The sequence below is a fragment of the Salmo salar genome, chromosome ssa17 (assembly GCF_905237065.1).
Source record: "Salmo salar chromosome ssa17, Ssal_v3.1, whole genome shotgun sequence".
Lineage (NCBI taxonomy): Eukaryota > Metazoa > Chordata > Actinopteri > Salmoniformes > Salmonidae > Salmo > Salmo salar.
In genome coordinates this window covers 83171393-83193147 of record NC_059458.1, presented here as the reverse complement: position 1 = coordinate 83193147, position 21755 = coordinate 83171393, and positions in this window count along the sequence as shown.

The window sequence follows — 21755 nt, the reverse complement described above, 5'->3', positions numbered from 1 at the left end:
TGGCCCTAGTGGTCATACATATGTAATAGGACCATTATTCTGCATTGTAAATTGACGTAGAATTTAATTTAAAACCGAGAAAAGAATGTCTGTTTTTAAGCGTTAAGCAAAATGGTTCATTTGTCACATCCCTAGTGTGTAACAAGTACAAGCCAGATAATATGTTGAATGTACCTGCTGTGACACTACCAGGTATTTCACCTTTCCTGTAGAAAGCCAAGTTCCCACACCATCCTAGGACTAATGCAAATGAGTCCAGCATCAAGACACACCTGTTCTTTGTCTTTACGTGCTTGTCTAACTGGTTCTACTGGTTCCCAAAGACAACTAGCAAAACGGTCAACTTTCAAAACCATTCTCGTGTGTGTGTGTGTGTGTGTGTGTGTGTGTGTGTGTGTGTGTGTGTGTGTGTGTGTGTGTGTGTGTGTGTGTGTGTGTGTGTGTGTGTGTGTGTGTGTGTGTGTGTGTGTGTGTGTGTGTGTGTGTGTGTGTGAGAGAGAGGGCTCTGAAAACAGAAGTGACATTGGACCCAGATTATCGATGTTCATCTGTCAGTCTTCTGTAACTGAACTATTGTAGCTCAGTGTCATTTTGGTTGGATGGACCCTACAGTCTTCTGTAACTGAACTATTGTAGCTCAGTCTCATTTTGGTTGGATGGTCCCTACAGTGTTCTGTAACTGAACTATTGTAGCTCAGTGTCATTTTGGTTGGATGGACCCTACAGTGTTCTGTAACTGAACTATTGTAGCTCAGTCTCATTTTGGTTGGATGGTCCCTACAGTGTTCTGTAACTGAACTATTGTAGCTCAGTGTCATTTTGGTTGGATGGACCCTACAGTGTTCTGTAACTGAACTATTGTAGCTCAGTCTCATTTTGGTTGGATGGACCCTACAGTGTTCTGTAACTGAACTATTGTAGCTCAGTCTCATTTTGGTTGGATGGACCCTACAGTGTTCTGTAACTGAACTATTGTAGCTCAGTCTCATTTTGGTTGGATGGACCCTACAGTGTTCTGTAACTGAACTATTGTAGCTCAGTCTCATTTTGGTTGGATGGACCCTACAGTGTTCTGTAACTGAACTATTGTAGCTCAGTCTCATTTTGGTTGGATGGACCCTACAGTGTTCTGTAACTGAGAGGGTTTGTGTATTTGTTGTGTATAACTAGTGTGACTCGTACAACCTGTGCTGCCTGCTTTGTCACTTTCAAATGTCACTCCTCTCTCTTTAGAGGGTGGTAGCTACTAGCTAGGTAGCGTGTTGTGTTCCAGGCTAGAGGGAGGTAGCTACTAGCTAGGTAGCGTGTTGTGTTCCAGGCTAGAGGGAGGTAGCTACTAGCTAGGTAGCGTGTTGTGTTCCAGGCTAGAGGGTGGTAGCTACTAGCTAGGTAGCGTGTTGTGTTCCAGGCTAGAGGGTGGTAGCTACTAGCTAGGTAGCGTGTTGTGTTCCAGGCTAGAGGGAGGTAGCTACTAGCTAGGTAGCGTGTTGTGTTCCAGGCTAGAGGGTGGTAGCTACTAGCTAGGTAGCGTGTTGTGTTCCAGGCTAGAGGGTGGTAGCTACTAGCTAGGTAGCGTGTTGTGTTCCAGGCTAGAGGGTGGTAGCTACTAGCTAGGTAGCGTGTTGTGTTCCAGGCTAGAGGGTGGTAGCTATTAGCTAGGTAGCGTATTGTGTTCCAGGCTAGAGGGTGGTAGCTACTAGCTAGGTAGCGTGTTGTGTTCCAGGCTAGAGGGTGGTAGCTACTAGCTAGGTAGCGTGTTGTGTTCCAGGCTAGAGGGAGGTAGCTACTAGCTAGGTAGCGTGTTGTGTTCCAGGCTAGAGGGTGGTAGCTACTAGCTAGGTAGCGTGTTGTGTTCCAGGCTAGAGGGAGGTAGCTACTAGCTAGGTAGCGTGTTGTGTTCCAGGCTAGAGGGTGGTAGCTACTGGCTACTGTTAGATATGTCATGGATATATGACGCTCACTCTCTCAGCTCACTGCAGGTTCTACAGGTTTACATGCAGTGTGTCCTGCCAGTGCTTTCACACCACCATCAACCAGGCTTTAATGTATCCAGAACGGTCACAGCGTCACACCAACTGCTAGGCTAAACTCCATGATCTCAACCTATTGTTCACTCACACATCCCCTCTTCAACACAGTGACCCCCCCCTCCTGAGCCTCAACTCCTCCATTCACCATCAGTTCTCCTCTCAAAAGCTCCTTGCACTTTGTCGCTCACAAAAGAGAGAGAAATCAATTCTCAATGACATTTCTTCTTCCGTCTTTTAGCCCTCCTCTATTTCTCTCTCCATCAGGCAGTGTAATTGATTTGTCTATTCCTCTGATACAGAAACAGTAAAGCCTGTCGCTGGCTGAACAATGAGAATCCACTCCATCAACTCCTTGGGAAGTCTTTCTTTTCTTATTATGGAGTCTATTGCTGAGTTCCGAATGGCACCCTATTCCCTATCTAGTGCACTACTTTTGACCAGACCCCTTTGGTAAAGTAGTGCACTACTTTTGACCAGAGCCCATTGTAGTGTAGCACGGTATACCGGTACCACAGTAATATCAGCCTACCAAAACATCATATGATGGTACCACATTTTTCATCCCTACCGATCTAAAGAACCTGCTGGTGCTTCTTATATAATGTTTAGAAAGTCAGTTCTGTCTCTTTTGTTTTAAGCCACTAGTCTCTTGTATGTGCCGGTTCAATAATGTCCTCTTGACTTTCATGCACATATCTGGTGTGGAGCTGCAGTCAGTCAGCTGCATCTCCTTCCAGCCATCACTCACCTGCTTCTCACTGGTAGCTGCATCCTCTTCCAGCCATCACTCACCTGCTTCTCTCTGTCAGCTGCATCCTCTTCCAGCCATCACTCACCTGCTTCTCTCTGTCAGCTGCATCCTCTTCCAGCCATCACTCACCTGCTTCTCTCTGTCAGCTGCATCCTCTTCCAGCCATCACTCACCTGCTTCTCACTGGTAGCTGCATCCTCTTCCAGCCATCACTCACCTGCTTCTCACTGGTAGCTGCATCCTCTTCCAGCCATCACTCACCTGCTTCTCACTGGTAGCTGCATCCTCTTCCAGCCATCACTCACCTGCTTCTCTCTGTCAGCTGCTTCTCCTTCCATCCATCACTCGCCTGCTTCTCTCTGTCGGCTGCGTCTCCTTCCAGCCATCACTCACCTGCTTCTCTCTGTCAGCTGCATCCTCTTCCAGCCATCACTCACCTGCTTCTCTCTGTCAGCTGTCTCTGGACCACACTACCCACAAACCTCTGCCTCTCAGTCAGCACTTCCTGTGTATCTATTTCCCCATCAGTTTTAAATATAGTTTAGCTGTGATGGAGAGGGAGGGTGCAGTCCCTTATGGGTCTTCTGATGTTACATTTGACTCATTGGAGCAGAGCAAAGTTCATGCATTGGATATAATTTCATCCCTGGTATAACCAAGAGCACAAGGCCAGTCTGATTGGCTCTGTAAGTTTGCTGTCACGCAGCAGTGCCAGAGAGGAAAAAACGCTTCAAAACAGTTAAACAACTTTCTCTTATTTTGATATAATTTGACAAACCATGTCGCGGGCTGTTTTTAAACTAATCCTGGCCCACTAATTATTGGTTTGATGACCGTTGTTCAGTCAACCTGGTAACTTGACAGTCGGTTTAGACACGTCTGATTGGCCCAGGAAGAAAGGAAAATGCACTATTCTATTATAGTGAACAGGGTGTAGTTAATTCAATGTGTTGTATTGAGTAGCTGTGTGAATATCAGGGAACAGTGTGTAGTTGTATTGAGGAGCTGTGTGAATATCAGGGAACGGTGTGTAGTTGTATTAGTAGCTGTGTGAATATCAGGGAACAGTGTGTGTAGTTGTATTAGTAGCTGTGTGAATATCAGGGAACAGTGTGTAGTTGTATTGAGTAGCTGTGTGAATATCAGGGAACAGTGTGTAGTTGTATTGAGGAGCTGTGTGAATATCAGGGAACAGTGTGTAGTTGTGTTGAGGAGCTGTGTGAATATCAGGGAACAGTGTGTAGTTGTATTAGTAGCTGTGTGAATATCAGGGAACAGTGTGTAGTTGTATGAGGAGCTGTGTGAATATCAGGGAACAGTGTGTAGTTGTGTTGAGGAGCTGTGTGAATATCAGGGAACGGTGTGTAGTTGTATTGAGTAGCTGTGTGAATATCAGGGAACCGTGTGTAGTTGTATTGAGGAGCTGTGTGAATATCAGGGAACAGTGTGTAGTTGTATTGAGTAGCTGTGTGAATATCAGGGAACGGTGTGTAGTTGTGTTGAGTAGCTGTGTGAATATCAGGGAACAGTGTGTAGTTGTATTGAGTAGCTGTGTGAATATCAGGGAACAGTGTGTAGTTGTATTGAGTAGCTGTGTGAATATCAGGGAACAGGTGTGTAGTTGTATTGAGTAGCTGTGTGAATATCAGGGAACAGTGTGTAGTTGTGTTGAGGAGCTGTGTGAATATCAGGGAACAGTGTGTGTAGTTGTATTAGTAGCTGTGTGAATATCAGGGAACAGTGTGTAGTTGTATTAGTAGCTGTGTGAATATCAGGGAACAGTGTGTAGTTGTATTAGTAGCTGTGTGAATATCAGGGAACAGTGTGTAGTTGTATTAGTAGCTGTGTGAATATCAGGGAACAGTGTGTAGTTGTATTAGTAGCTGTGTGAATATCAGGGAACAGTGTGTAGTTGTATGACTAGCTGTGTGATCATCAGGGAACAGTGTGTAGTTGTATGACTAGCTGTGTGAATATCAGGGAACAGTCTGTAGTTGTATTGAGTAGCTGTGTGAATATCAGGGAACCGTGTGTAGTTGTATTAGTAGCTGTGTGATAATCAGGGAACAGTGTGTAGTTGTATTGAGTAGCTGTGTGAATATCAGGGAACGGTGTGTAGTTGTATTGAGGAGCTGTGTGAATATCAGGGAACGGTGTGTAGTTGTATTAGTAGCTGTGTGAATATCAGGGAACAGTGTGTAGTTGTATGAGGAGCTGTGTGAATATCAGGGAACAGTGTGTAGTTGTGTTGAGGAGCTGTGTGAATATCAGGGAACAGTGTGTAGTTGTATTGAGTAGCTGTGTGAATATCAGGGAACCGTGTGTAGTTGTATTGAGTAGCTTTGTGAATATCAGGGAACAGTGTGTAGTTGTATTGAGTAGCTGTGTAAATATCAGGGAACAGTGTGTAGTTGTGTTGAGGAGCTGTGTGAATATCAGGGAACAGTGTGTAGTTGTATTGAGGAGCTGTGTGAATATCAGGGATCAGTGTGTGTAGTTGTATTAGTAGCTGTGTGAATATCAGGGAACAGTGTGTAGTTGTATTGAGGAGCTGTGTGAATATCAGGGAACAGTGTGTGTAGTTGTATTAGTAGCTGTGTGAATATCAGGGAACAGTGTGTGTAGTTGTATTAGTAGCTGTGTGAATATCAGGGAACAGTGTGTAGTTGTATTAGTAGCTGTGTGATCATCAGGGAACAGTGTGTGTAGTTGTATTGAGTAGCTTTGTGAATATCAGGGAACAGTGTGTAGTTGTATTGAGTAGCTGTGTGAATATCAGGGAACAGTGTGTAGTGTTGAGGAGCTGTGTGAATATCAGGGAACAGTGTGTAGTTGTGTTGAGTAGCTGTGTGAATATCAGGGAACAGTGTGTAGTTGTATTGAGTAGCTGTGTGAATATCAGGGAACAGTGTGTAGTTGTATTAGTAGCTGTGTGAATATCAGGGAACAGTGTGTAGTTGTATTACTAGCTGTGTGAATATCAGGGAACAGTGTGTAGTTGTATTAGTAGCTGTGTGAATATCAGGGAACCGTGTGTAGTTGTATTAGTAGCTGTGTGAATATCAGGGAACAGTGTGTAGTTGTATTGAGGAGCTGTGTGAATATCAGGGAACAGTGTGTGTAGTTGTATTAGTAGCTGTGTGAATGTCAGGGAACAGTGTGTAGTTGTATTGAGGAGCTGTGTGAATATCAGGGAACGGTGTGTAGTTGTATTGAGGAGCTGTGTGAATATCAGGGAACGGTGTGTAGTTGTATTAGTAGCTGTTTGAATATCAGGGAACGGTGTGTAGTTGCATTGAGGAGCTGTGTGAATATCAGGGAACAGTGTGTAGTTGTATTAGTAGCTGTGTGAATATCAGGGAACAGTGTGTAGTTGTATTAGTAGCTTTGTGAATGTCAGGGAACAGTGTGTAGTTGTATTGAGTAGCTGTGTGAACATCAGGGAACAGTGTGTAGTTGTATTGAGTAGCTTTGTGAATATCAGGGAACAGTGTGTAGTTGTATTGAGGAGCTGTGTGAATATCAGGGAACAGTGTGTAGTTGTGTTGAGGAGCTGTGTGAATATCAGGGAACAGTGTGTAGTTGTGTTGAGGAGCTGTGTGAATATCAGGGAACCGTGTGTGAGTTGTATTAGTAGCTGTGTGAATGTCAGGGAACAGTGTGTAGTTGTATTAGTAGCTGTGTGAATATCAGGGAACAGTGTGTAGTTGTATTAATGATGAGGAGCTGTGTGAATATCAGGGAACAGTGTGTAGTTGTATTGAGGAGCTGTGTGAATATCAGGGAACAGTGTGTAGTTGTATTGAGGAGCTGTGTGAATATCAGGGAACAGTGTGTAGTTGTGTTGAGGAGCTGTGTGAATATCAGGGAACAGTGTGTAGTTGTATTGAGGAGCTGTGTGAATATCAGGGAACAGTGTGTAGTTGTATTGAGTAGCTGTGTGAAAATCAGGGAACAGATTTTGTGTAGCTCATGCGCATAACATTTAGAAAACAGGAACAAGTGTTGGGGGACGAACAGGACGCTAGGCCACTCTGAACACCTGGGTCAGTGGTGTCTAGTTCAGGGGAGCTGGGTTCCCTGGGCCAGTGGTATCTAGTTCAGGGGAGCTGGGCCAGTGGTATCTAGTTCAGGGGAGATGGGTTCCCTGGGTCAGTGGTATCTAGTTCAGGGGAGCTGGGTTCCCTGGGCCAGTGGTGTCTAGTTCAGGGGAGCTGGGTTCCCTGGGCCAGTGGTATCTAGTTCAGGGGAGCTGGGTTCCCTGGGCCAGTGGTGTCTAGTTCAGGGGAGCTGGGTTCCCTGGGCCAGTGGTGTCTAGTTCAGGGGAGCTGGGTTCCCTGGGTCAGTGGTATCTAGTTCAGGGGAGCTGGGTTCCCTGGGCCAGTGGTATCTAGTTCAGGGGAGCTGGGTGTCCTGGGCCAGTGGTATCTAGTTCAGGGGAGCTGGGTTCCCTGGGCCAGTGGTATCTAGTTCAGGGGAGCTGGGTTCCCTGGGCCAGTGGTATCTAGTTCAGGGGAGCTGGGTTCCCTGGGCCAGTGGTGTCTAGTTCAGGGGAGCTGGGTTCCCTGGGCCAGTGGTGTCTAGTTCAGGGGAGCTGGGTGCCCTGGGCCAGTGGTATCTAGTTCAGGGGAGCTGGGTTCCCTGGGTCAGTGGTATCTAGTTCAGGGGAGCTGGGTCAGTGGTATCTAGTTCAGGGGAGCTGGGTTCCCTGGGTCAGTGTGGCATTCGTCCCAAATTGCACCCTATTCCCTTTATAATACACTTCCGGGCCCATAGTGCACTGAATAGAGAATAGGGTGCCAGGCATGGTGTCCTCTCCAGTTATGAGCTGCCCTCCTCTCCCCCTGGGAAAGATTTGCCTCTGAAACTCAGTGTAGCCCAGTGGTGGAGGCTGAAGGTGTCTGTTGACAGCTGGAACAGTGATACATTAGATTGATACTTCATTGGTTCCAGATCCAACTCCCTCTGTATACTGAGAGTCGATTGGTTCCAGATCCAACTCGCTCTGTATACTGAGAGTTGATTGGTTCCAGATCCAACTCCCTCTGTATACTGAGAGTTGATTGGTTCCAGATCCAACTCCCTCTGTATACTGAGAGTTGATTGGTTCCAGATCCAACTCCCTCTGTATACTGAGAGTTGATTGGTTCCAGATCCAACTCCCTCTGTATACTGAGAGTTGATTGGTTCCAGATCCAACTCCCTCTGTATACTGAGAGTTGATTGGTTCCAGATCCAACTCCCTCTGTATACTGAGAGTTTATTGGTTCCAGATCCAACTCCCTCTGTATACTGAGAGTTGATTGGTTCCAGATCCAACTCGCTCTGTATACTGAGAGGTGTGTGTGTGTGTGTGTGTGTGTGTGTGTGCGCACGCCAATTGAGCACATCTCTTCTGGAGCACAGCATAGTGGGATGTAGCTAGTTCTACAGCCGACCCTACAGCTGCTGTGACAGTACTGATGTGTTTCAGGACAGCACAACTCCTCTAGTTAGCTAGGACCTCCAGGGTCCCACAGCTGATGATGCAGAGGAAATTGAACACATTATTGTGTGTGTGTAATGAGCGACTGGGTAGAGGCACACAGTCTTGAGAGATTTGCATATTCTTCTCTTTTGTCTGTAAGAAACGGTGGTGTTGTCCTCCAGGGAGTTTCTCCACACTGCTTCCTGTTTCCTTTCCTCCTGTATGTCTCAGACAGTGTCGCCAAGCTCAACCTGATACATTTGTAATGTGCTCCATCTACAAAATATTGGTCTTGAAAACACTGTTCTTTCGAATACAAATATTGACCCAATATTGTATCGGTTTTAGATGTGCTGGAAGTTTTAGAAGTTAACAAGCGTGATATGTAGTCTATTTCATGGTGTGTATTTTCTCATTCTGGGGAATTGGTGCGAAAGGGTCTCGATTGGCCGGTTAATTCTGTATGCAGCTGTATGCATTTCATCAGACTGGAGACATTTGAACACACTCACACACACACACACACACACACACACACACACACAATCTGTTCCTATCAAGCTTCAGTAGAACAAAGTGACTTGTCTCGGTGCCTGTTAGATGGTGTGTTTTCCTGCCAGTTCCCATCTGTTCTGGGGGCATCCCAAATGGTCTGGATCACACAGGCCTCCACCATACGCTCATTTATATAGAACATGCATTACAAAAAATATGTGTCCATGGGCAGTTTTCTCCCCCATGTAGAAATGTGAAATCTTTCTCACTAACCACGTTTCCATTCACAGTTTTTATGTGAGTAAAGTCATACCCTATTAAAAAAGAATTCCCAACAGCTGTGATGAACACAGGATGTTTCGGTACAAATAAAAAATAAAAATAATGCCATCAGATAAGTTGTTGGTTCAACATGGTGGGATCTTTTAGTGTCGGTAAAATGTATTATGGGAGAGAATGCAGTAGAAACTCCTTTATGGGTAAATATTGCTATAATAACCATGATATGGAAGTAAACCTGGAGGAACATGATGACATGGTGTCTGGTCGTCCCACTAAGACTCAGGAAACCATGCACTTTATTAGGCTACACATGAAATAAGTTCTGATCAACTTCACAGGGAGGTGGAAGTGCAGGGAGGAACTTGATGCTCCTTTCCAATAAATATAGAGGCTCATTCTGGTGACATGATGATCGATACTTCACTGGCATTTATATATAAATAATTATAATAATCTTGCTGTTATCCATAGTAATCTCATCATGTAGACTAGCCTACCCTCACTGTACCCTCACTGTACCTGCCAGCTGTTGGCTAGAGAGCATGTGCCAAGACCAGATATTTAACCCAACAGTTTTTGTGATGACGGGTAAAGATGAAAAATGCAATGGAAACGCATTGAATTTGAGCTTTTTATTTGGTAAATGAAAAATTTAATACATTTTATTATAAGGCTGTAATGTAACAATGTGGAAAAAGTCAAGGGGTCTGAATACTTTCTGAATGCACTGTATAGATTTAACATTTGGCCTATGCCAAAAAGGGGAATGGGCCGTTTGGCATGTCGCCCTGCTGAGTGCCCCCTGCACCGCTGTGCACCGCCAGGCTCCCAGTGGTGCAGTCATGTTGAAATATGTCATCACTGTTGACGATGGCTGTCCAACATGGTGGGTAGAATCATAGAATCGCCCAACTCTTCTGTATAGGGACTGGGGGGGGGGCGTTTCATCAGCAACACCATCTGCTTGCCAGGCATTGTCTGTCTTTTTGAATGTATTTCATTTTCCTCCTCCCTCTAAAACATCTTCCTGTCCCCGGCTTGTTGTTCCCTAGCGGAGGGCTTGGATGTTGTCCAAACTATGCTGTATAATTTGAAGGAAATGCATGATGGGAAGTGGAATCAATCACAGGATGTTGTTTTTCTGATTGTGTGTACTGACTAGCCTGGTCTGACTGTGTGTACGGACTAGCCTGGTCTGACTGTGTGTACGGACTAGCCTGGTCTGACTGTGTGTACGGACTAGCCTGGTCTGACTGTGTGTACGGACTAGCCTGGTCTGACTGTGTGTACGGACTAGCCTGGTCTGACTGTGTGTACGGACTAGCCTGGTCTGACTGTGTGTACGGACTAGCCTGGTCTCCTGGTCTGACTGTGTGTACGGACTAGCCTGGTCTGACTGTGTGTACTGACTAGCCTGGTCTGACTGTGTGTACGGACTAGCCTGGTCTGACTGTGTGTACTGACTAGCCTGGTCTGACTGTGTGTACTGACTAGCCTGGTCTGACTGTGTGTACTGACTAGCCTGGTCTGACTGTGTGTACGGACTAGCCTGGTCTGACTGTGTGTACGGACTAGCCTGGTCTGACTGTGTGTACGGACTAGCCTGGTCTGACTGTGTGTACGGACTAGCCTGGTCTGACTGTGTGTACGGACTAGCCTGGTCTGACTGTGTGTACGGACTAGCCTGGTCTGACTGTGTGTACGGACTAGCCAGTTCTGACTGTGTGTACGGACTAGCCAGGTCTGACTGTGTGTACGGACTAGCCTGGTCTGACTGTGTGTACGGACTAGCCTGGTCTGACTGTGTGTACGGACTAGCCTGGTCTCGCGACTGTGTGTACGGACTAGCCTGGTCTCTGACTGTGTGTACTGACTAGCCTGGTCTGACTGTGTGTACGGACTAGCCTGGTCTGACTGTGTGTACGGACTAGCCTGGTCTGACTGTGTGTACGGACTAGCCAGTTCCTATACTGTCAGATCTGGGACCAGGCTATGTACTTACCAATGTCCTCTATCTTCCAGAAGTCAAAACAAGCAGTGTTTTTATCCCCGCCCCTTCTCTCTGTTATTGCCTTCCATGCTTCATCTTTCCTTTTTTTCTTTACAGGATCTTCTTCTAGCCAAGTGATTTATGTAGATGCATTCCCCTGCACGCTGCGACTGGCCCTCGTCTGATGTGAGAGCAGTGTTTTTACTGTGTCAATGTGTTTTAGTAGGAGTGCAGTACGGATCGTCCCCATGCTAGCCGCAGGGGAGCTTTCAGGGCAGGTGACAACTGGTGTGTGACTGACTGCAAGGTCTTTCCAGGGATTAGTGAACGGGCCAAGCTGCACTGTGTGTGTGTGTGTGTGTGTGTGTGTGTGTGTGTGCTTGCACGTGTCCTGCAACTGCTGGTGTGTAAGCACATAATGGTATATGGCCGTTCAGAGGGTATGCAGGTCACGCTCACAGCAGGCGCTCCATACAGTGGTTCTGCACTGCAGTTCTCTCCCTGTCCCCATCCACCATAGAATTCCATGGACCATGTCATAGTGTGCTGCCAGAGAGAAGAGGAGAGGGGGAGTTAGAATGTGCTTCAGGCATGTTCACCTTGACTTGGCATCAGTGTGTGTGTGTATAGTCTAGGCTTGTAGTCTGCAAAGGGAGTAATATGGAATATGTTTTAGGTCCCCATAGCTCTGTAGAACATGGAGCTATAAACTATTGAACAAGCTCTTCTCTGTCCAGACTCCAGCAGCAGGTTTGTGAGGTGGTAAGTTTCTAGAATCTTCAATACAGCATCTTACTGTCCTGGAGATGACAGGAGTCTCTGTAGGTTCATACAGCAACACCTTACTGTCCTGGAGATGACAGGAGTCTCTGTAGGTTCATACAGCATCTTACTGTCCTGGTGATGACAGGAGTCTCTGTAGGTTCATACAGCATCACCTTACTGTCCTGGAGATGACAGGAGTCTCTGTAGGTTCATACAGCATCACCTTACTGTCCTGGAGATGACAGGAGTCTCTGTAGGTTCATACAGCATCACCTTACTGTCCTGGAGATGACAGGAGTCTCTGTAGGTTCATACAGCAACACCTTACTGTCCTGGAGATGACAGGAGTCTCTGTAGGTTCATACAGCATCACCTTACTGTCCTGGAGATGACAGGAGTCTCTGTAGGTTCATACAGCAACACCTTACTGTCCTGGAGATGACAGGAGTCTCTGTAGGTTCATACAGCATCACCTTACTGTCCTGGAGATGACAGGAGTCTCTGTAGGTTCATACAGCATCACCTTACTGTCCTGGAGATGACAGGAGTCTCTGTAGGTTCATACAGCATCTTACTGTCCTGGAGATGACAGGAGTCTCTGTAGGTTCATACAGCATCACCTTACTGTCCTGGAGATGACAGGAGTCTCTGTAGGTTCATACAGCAACACCTTACTGTCCTGGAGATGACAGGAGTCTCTGTAGGTTCATACAGCATCACCTTACTGTCCTGGAGATGACAGGAGTCTCTGTAGGTTCATACAGCATCACCTTACTGTCCTGGAGATGACAGGAGTCTCTGTAGGTTCATACAGCAACACCTTACTGTCCTGGAGATGACAGGAGTCTCTGTAGGTTCATACAGCATCACCTTACTGTCCTGGAGATGACAGGAGTCTCTGTAGGTCCATACAGCAACACCTTACTGTCCTGGAGATGACAGGAGTCTCTGTAGGTCCATACAGCAACACCTTACTGTCCTGGAGATGACAGGAGTCTCTGTAGGTTCATACAGCATCACCTTACTGTCCTGGAGATGACAGGAGTCTCTGTAGGTCCATACAGCAACACCTTACTGTCCTGGAGATGACAGGAGTCTCTGTAGGTTCATACAGCAACACCTTACTGTCCTGGAGATGACAGGAGTCTCTGTAGGTTCATACAGCAACACCTTACTGTCCTGGAGATGACAGGAGTCTCTGTAGGTTCATACAGCAACACCTTACTGTCCTGGAGATGACAGGAGTCTCTGTAGGTCCATACAGCAACACCTTACTGTCCTGGAGATGACAGGAGTCTCTGTAGGTTCATACAGCATCACCTTACTGTCCTGGAGATGACAGGAGTCTCTGTCGGTTCATACAGCATCACCTTACTGTCCTGGAGATGACAGGAGTCTCTGTAGGTTCATACAGCATCACCTTACTGTCCTGGAGATGACAGGAGTCTCTGTAGGTTCATACAGCATCACCTTACTGTCCTGGAGATGACAGGAGTCTCTGTCGGTTCATACAGCAACACCTTACTGTCCTGGAGATGACAGGAGTCTCTGTAGGTTCATACAGCATCACCTTACTGTCCTGGAGATGACAGGAGTCTCTGTAGGTCCATACAGCATCACCTTACTGTCCTGGAGATGACAGGAGTCTCTGTAGGTTCATACAGCATCACCTTACTGTCCTGGAGATGACAGGAGTCTCTGTAGGTCCATACAGCATCACCTTACTGTCCTGGAGATGACAGGAGTCTCTGTAGGTTCATACAGCAACACCTTACTGTCCTGGAGATGACAGGAGTCTCTGTAGGTTCATACAGCAACACCTTACTGTCCTGGAGGTGACAGGAGTCTCTGTAGGTTCATACAGCAACACCTTACTGTCCTGGAGATGACAGGAGTCTCTGTAGGTTCATACAGCATCACCTTACTGTCCTGGAGATGACAGGAGTCTCTGTAGGTTCATACAGCATCACCTTACTGTCCTGGAGATGACAGGAGTCTCTGTAGGTTCATACAGCATCACCTTACTGTCCTGGAGATGACAGGAGTCTCTGTAGGTTCATACAGCATCACCTTACTGTCCTGGAGATGACAGGAGTCTCTGTAGGTCCATACAGCATCACCTTACTGTCCTGGAGATGACAGGAGTCTCTGTAGGTTCATACAGCAACATCTTACTGTCCTGGAGATGACAGGAGTCTCTGTAGGTTCATACAGCAACACCTTACTGTCCTGGAGATGACAGGAGTCTCTGTAGGTTCATACAGCAACACCTTACTGTCCTGGAGATGACAGGAGTCTCTGTAGGTTCATACAGCATCACCTTACTGTCCTGGAGATGACAGGAGTCTCTGTAGGTTCATACAGCATCACCTTACTGTCCTGGAGATGACAGGAGTCTCTGTAGGTTCATACAGCATCACCTTACTGTCCTGGAGATGACAGGAGTCTCTGTAGGTTCATACAGCATCACTTACTGTCCTGGAGATGACAGGAGTCTCTGTAGGTTCATACAGCATCACCTTACTGTCCTGGAGATGACAGGAGTCTCTGTAGGTTCATACAGCATCACCTTACTGTCCTGGAGATGACAGGAGTCTCTGTAGGTTCATACAGCATCACCTTACTGTCCTGGAGATGACAGGAGTCTCTGTAGGTCCATACAGCAACACCTTACTGTCCTGGAGATGACAGGAGTCTCTGTAGGTCCATACAGCAACACCTTACTGTCCTGGAGATGACAGGAGTCTCTGTAGGTTCATACAGCATCACCTTACTGTCCTGGAGATGACAGGAGTCTCTGTAGGTTCATACAGCATCACCTTACTGTCCTGGAGATGACAGGAGTCTCTGTAGGTTCATACAGCAACACCTTACTGTCCTGGAGATGACAGGAGTCTCTGTAGGTTCATACAGCATCACCTTACTGTCCTGGAGATGACAGGAGTCTCTGTAGGTTCATACAGCATCACCTTACTGTCCTGGAGATGACAGGAGTCTCTGTAGGTTCATACAGCAACACCTTACTGTCCTGGAGATGACAGGAGTCTCTGTCGGTTCATACAGCATCACCTTACTGTCCTGGAGATGACAGGAGTCTCTGTCGGTTCATACAGCAACACCTTACTGTCCTGGAGATGACAGGAGTCTCTGTAGGTTCATACAGCATCACCTTACTGTCCTGGAGATGACAGGAGTCTCTGTAGGTTCATACAGCATCACCTTACTGTCCTGGAGATGACAGGAGTCTCTGTAGGTTCATACAGCATCACCTTACTGTCCTGGAGATGACAGGAGTCTCTGTAGGTTCATACAGCATCACCTTACTGTCCTGGAGATGACAGGAGTCTCTGTAGGTTCATACAGCATCACCTTACTGTCCTGGAGATGACAGGAGTCTCTGTAGGTTCATACAGCAACACCTTACTGTCCTGGAGATGACAGGAGTCTCTGTAAGTTCATACAGCATCACCTTACTGTCCTGGAGATGACAGGAGTCTCTGTAGGTTCATACAGCAACACCTTACTGTCCTGGAGATGACAGGAGTCTCTGTAGGTTCATACAGCAACACCTTACTGTCCTGGAGATGACAGGAGTCTCTGTAGGTTCATACAGCATCACCTTACTGTCCTGGAGATGACAGGAGTCTCTGTAGGTTCATACAGCATCACCTTACTGTCCTGGAGATGACAGGAGTCTCTGTAGGTTCATACAGCATCACCTTACTGTCCTGGAGATGACAGGAGTCTCTGTAGGTTCATACAGCAACACCTTACTGTCCTGGAGATGACAGGAGTCTCTGTAGGTCCATACAGCAACACCTTACTGTCCTGGAGATGACAGGAGTCTCTGTAGGTTCATACAGCAACACCTTACTGTCCTGGAGATGACAGGAGTCTCTGTAGGTTCATACAGCATCACCTTACTGTCCTGGAGATGACAGGAGTCTCTGTAGGTTCATACAGCATCACCTTACTGTCCTGGAGATGACAGGAGTCTCTGTAAGTTCATACAGCATCACCTTACTGTCCTGGAGATGACAGGAGTCTCTGTAAGTTCATACAGCATCACCTTACTGTCCTGGAGATGACAGGAGTCTCTGTAGGTTCATACAGCATCTTACTGTCCTGGAGATGACAGGAGTCTCTGTAGGTTCATACAGCATCACCTTACTGTCCTGGAGATGACAGGAGTCTCTGTAGGTTCATACAGCAACACCTTACTGTCCTGGAGATGACAGGAGTCTCTGTAGGTTCATACAGCATCACCTTACTGTCCTGGAGATGACAGGAGTCTCTGTAGGTTCATACAGCATCACCTTACTGTCCTGGAGATGACAGGAGTCTCTGTAGGTTCATACAGCAACACCTTACTGTCCTGGAGATGACAGGAGTCTCTGTGGGTTCATACAGCATCACCTTACTGTCCTGGAGATGACAGGAGTCTCTGTAGGTTCATACAGCAACACCTTACTGTCCTGGAGATGACAGGAGTCTCTGTAGGTTCATACAGCAACACCTTACTGTCCTGGAGATGACAGGAGTCTCTGTGGGTTCATACAGCATCATCTTACTGTCCTGGAGATGACAGGAGTCTCTGTGGGTTCATACAGCATCATCTTACTGTCCTGGAGATGACAGGAGTCTCTGTAGGTTCATACAGCAACACCTTACTGTCCTGGAGATGACAGGAGTCTCTGTAGGTTCATACAGCATCACCTTACTGTCCTGGAGATGACAGGAGTCTCTGTAGGTCCATACAGCATCACCTTACTGTCCTGGAGATGACAGGAGTCTCTGTAGGTTCATACAGCATCACCTTACTGTCCTGGAGATGACAGGAGTCTCTGTAGGTTCATACAGCAACACCTTACTGTCCTGGAGATGACAGGAGTCTCTGTAGGTTCATACAGCATCCTTACTGTCCTGGAGATGACAGGAGTCTCTGTAGGTTCATACAGCAACACCTTACTGTCCTGGAGATGACAGGAGTCTCTGTAGGTTCATACAGCATCACCTTACTGTCCTGGAGATGACAGGAGTCTCTGTAGGTTCATACAGCAACACCTTACTGTCCTGGAGATGACAGGAGTCTCTGTAGGTTCATACAGCATCACCTTACTGTCCTGGAGATGACAGGAGTCTCTGTAGGTTCATACAGCATCCCTTACTGTCCTGGAGATGACAGGAGTCTCTGTAGGTTCATACAGCATCACCTTACTGTCCTGGAGATGACAGGAGTCTCTGTAGGTTCATACAGCATCACCTTACTGTCCTGGAGATGACAGGAGTCTCTGTAGGTTCATACAGCATCACCTTACTGTCCTGGAGATGACAGGAGTCTCTGTAGGTTCATACAGCATCACCTTACTGTCCTGGAGATGACAGGAGTCTCTGTAGGTTCATACAGCAACACCTTACTGTCCTGGAGGTGACAGGAGTCTCTGTAGGTTCATACAGCATCACCTTACTGTCCTGGAGATGACAGGAGTCTCTGTAGTTTCATACAGCATCACCTTACTGTCCTGGAGATGACAGGAGTCTCTGTAGGTTCATACAGCAACACCTTACTGTCCTGGAGATGACAGGAGTCTCTGTAGGTTCATACAGCAACACCTTACTGTCCTGGAGATGACAGGAGTCTCTGTAGGTTCATACAGCATCACCTTACTGTCCTGGAGATGACAGGAGTCTCTGTAGGTTCATACAGCATCACCTTACTGTCCTGGAGATGACAGGAGTCTCTGTGGGTTCATACAGCATCACCTTACTGTCCTGGAGATGACAGGAGTCTCTGTAGGTTCATACAGCAACACCTTACTGTCCTGGAGATGACAGGAGTCTCTGTAGGTCCATACAGCATCACCTTACTGTCCTGGAGATGACAGGAGTCTCTGTAGGTTCATACAGCATCACCTTACTGTCCTGGAGATGACAGGAGTCTCTGTAGGTTCATACAGCATCACCTTACTGTCCTGGAGATGACAGGAGTCTCTGTAGGTTCATACAGCATCACCTTACTGTCCTGGAGATGACAGGAGTCTCTGTAGGTTCATACAGCATCACCTTACTGTCCTGGAGATGACAGGAGTCTCTGTAGGTTCATACAGCAACACCTTACTGTCCTGGAGATGACAGGAGTCTCTGTAGGTTCATACAGCAACATCTTACTGTCCTGGAGATGACAGGAGTCTCTGTAGGTTCATACAGCAACACCTTACTGTCCTGGAGATGACAGGAGTCTCTGTAGGTTCATACAGCAACACCTTACTGTCCTGGAGATGACAGGAGTCTCTGTAGGTTCATACAGCATCCCTTACTGTCCTGGAGATGACAGGAGTCTCTGTAGGTTCATACAGCATCACCTTACTGTCCTGGAGATGACAGGAGTCTCTGTAGGTTCATACAGCATCACCTTACTGTCCTGGAGATGACAGGAGTCTCTGTAGGTTCATACAGCATCTTACTGTCCTGGAGATGACAGGAGTCTCTGTAGGTCCATACAGCAACACCTTACTGTCCTGGAGATGACAGGAGTCTCTGTAGGTTCATACAGCATCTTACTGTCCTGGAGATGACAGGAGTCTCTGTAGGTTCATACAGCATCACCTTACTGTCCTGGAGATGACAGGAGTCTCTGTAGGTCCATACAGCATCACCTTACTGTCCTGGAGATGACAGGAGTCTCTGTAGGGTTCATACAGCATCCTTACTGTCCTGGAGATGACAGGAGTCTCTGTAGGTTCATACAGCATCACTTACTGTCCTGGAGATGACAGGAGTCTCTGTAGGTTCATACAGCATCACCTTACTGTCCTGGAGATGACAGGAGTCTCTGTAGGGTTCATACAGCATCACCTTACTGTCCTGGAGATGACAGGAGTCTCTGTAGGTTCATACAGCATCACCTTACTGTCCTGGAGATGACAGGAGTCTCTGTAGGTTCATACAGCAACACCTTACTGTCCTGGAGATGACAGGAGTCTCTGTAGGTTCATACAGCAACACCTTACTGTCCTGGAGATGACAGGAGTCTCTGTAGGTTCATACAGCATCACCTTACTGTCCTGGAGATGACAGGAGTCTCTGTAGGTCCATACAGCAACACCTTACTGTCCTGGAGATGACAGGTCTTTGTTGCCTCATGGGGGGGGAGGATGAAAGGAAGATTAGATGAGTGTCAGACTATTAGCCAGGAGAGGAAGCGGTTTGGAGAGGTGTAGAGAGAGGGGAGAGTGAGAGGTGTAGAGAGAGGGGAGAGTGAGAGGTGTAGAGAGAGGGGAGAGTGAGAGGTGTAGAGAGAGGGGAGAGGTGTAGAGAGAGGGGAGAGTGAGAGGTGTAGAGAGAGGGGAGAGGTGTAGAGAGAGGGGAGAGTGAGAGGTGTAGAGAGAGGGGAGAGTGAGAGGTGTAGAGAGAGGGGAGAGTGAGAGGTGTAGAGAGAGGGGAGAGTGAGAGGTGTAGAGAGAGGGGAGAGTGAGAGGTGTAGAGAGAGAGGAGAGATTTTCAGTGCTTACAGCCAGAGATGAGTCTTCTCTTTGTGTGGACTCTTGGGTTACTCTCCATGTCCTTGGCATTGCAAGTTGCTAAGCTACCCAGCATGACACCCAACCAGACTGTGGTGGTGAGTGGTCATTGACCATTTTTAATTGTGACCATTTGACTGCAGACTGTGCAGACTGACGTTTCACAGTGTGTAACGTTGACTTGTAATTCTCTGTCCGGGTCTAAATCTGTTTCCATGTAGACATACTGGCTTGGCTTGGACCATATATCCTATAGACCATATATGGGGGTATTTGGACATGCCAACAGAATCATTTTAATACCATATAAATATAAATGTTTGGGGCCCCCTCCCCGCGCGTGCTACACCACTCCTTATCTGGTTACTGCCCTAATACTGGCAAATACAAACAATTCATAACAAGATATTCAAAATAAGAACTATTTTCTTCTCTCCCTTCCTTCCCTTTCTCTTTCCTACCCCCTCCCTCCATCCCTTCCTGTCTCCTCCCTCTCCCCCTTTAGGCTCCTTACCAGTCTACCGACCCCCACCCTTTCTGGCCAACTATCCGACCCCCCACCACCAGGACCCAGTTACCCCTGTCTAGCTGGAGGAGGACCCTCCACCACCTCTACCAGTCCAGCCAGGCCGGTCAGTCCACAGCGGTCAGCGGGGAGGATCAGGCCAGCAGCCAAGCTGGAGGGAGCCGGAGGAGGAGGGGAGCTGGAGCCGCAGCAGAGGCCCTCAGGGGCCGAGGGCCCGGGCTTCATGTTGAGGTATAGAGGCTGTGGTACCGCTGCAACAGATGCTGATGGCACCACTACGGAGCAGATGGATCCTAGAGAGCAGCAGCAGGAGGAGGAGGAGGATGATGATGTCATCTCAGACGGGCACACACACAATGGGGTGACTCTGAGGGTGAGTGAAGCTTTTAGAGTATCTGGGTTGATGATACCCACTGGTACTGCTGAGTGAATGCACTGTCATATATATATATATATAACAATAAAGCTACTTCCTATCCCACAGACACTCCTCACAATAACCGTATCCCATTCAGAGACACCACAGCTCTCTGTGAGGGATAAATAAGATTTAGCTGGCAGAGCTAGATAATGATCCACTCAGCATGAGAGCTCAGTGCTCCTCATCTCCATCTCATCTCCTGCCTCTCTCACTGTGCTGCTGTGACGTCAGTATTGTACTTCACTAATGAAGAGGACTTCAGTAAAGATCTATACTAGAACATTCTCACAACAGGCATATTCTTGCTCTAGGGGGGGTTTTCATATCAAAGCACAGATAAACGGATAAATCCAAGTGTGTGTGTGACTAACTGTGTGTGTGAGATTCAAAGAGCCGAGCAGGCAGCCTATGTCTTTGGTGTACTATTGCTTTCATTTAAGCCCGGGAGAGAGAAGCTAGCCTGCCCGGGAGAGAGAAGCTAGCCTGCCCGGGAGAGAGAAGCTAGCCTGCCCGGGAGAGAGAAGATAGCCTGCCCCCCTGAGGCATGTGACAACACAATGGTTTAATGATCTGTGTCTGTTCTGCTGCTGCTAGTTTGTGAGACTGCTGCAGCACAGAGTGCTGAATACAGGCAGTCAAGCTGGCCTGGCCAGTAGAAATACACTGTAAGTCAGTGTTTCTCAGAGTGCTGAATACAGGCAGGCAGCAGATTCTCTGGCCTGGCCAGGAGAAATACACTGTAAGTCAGTGTTTCTCAGAGTGCTGAATACAGGCAGTTCAGCAAGCAGCAGATTCTCTGGCCTGGCCAGGAGAAATACACTGTAAGTCAGTGTTTCTCAGAGTGCTGAATACAGGCAGGCAGCAAGCAGCAGATTCTCTGGCCTGGCCAGTAGAAATACACTGTAAGTCAGTGTTTCTCAGAGTGCTGAATACAGGCAGGCAGCAGATTCTCTGGCCTGGCCAGGAGAGATACATTATGTCAGTGTTTCTCAGCCTGTTCCTCTGGGAGTGGGAGATCCCTAGTTGTTCCACCACTAGTCAACTAGCCCAATGCTCAAGCCCTTGACTAGTTGTGTGACGTGAGCTAGCTAGGTCAAAAATGTGGAGCGGCAGGATGTTTCCAAGGAACACAGATGAAATGGAGAAACCCACTGCTACATAGACCTAACAGGAATGTGGTGGTCGCCCCAGCAGTGCTGTCCCATCCAGTCACGTAGACCTGAGTTGAGGAGAAACACCCTGAAAGTGATCTGTAAGGCAAGCCTTCCTGGCCTGCTGGGGCCTCAGTCAGTGGAATGGCAGAAGTGTGCTTTACTGCCTTCCTTGGAGATGACCTGAGGTCAGGTCCAACTGTAGCGGATGAACAGAGGTCAGGTCCAACTGTAGCGGATGAACAGAGGTCAGGTCTAACTGTAGCGGTTGAACAGAGGGTCAGGTCTAACTGTAGCGGATGAACAGAGGTCAGGTCCAACTGTAGCGGATGAACAGAGGGTCAGGTCTAACTGTAG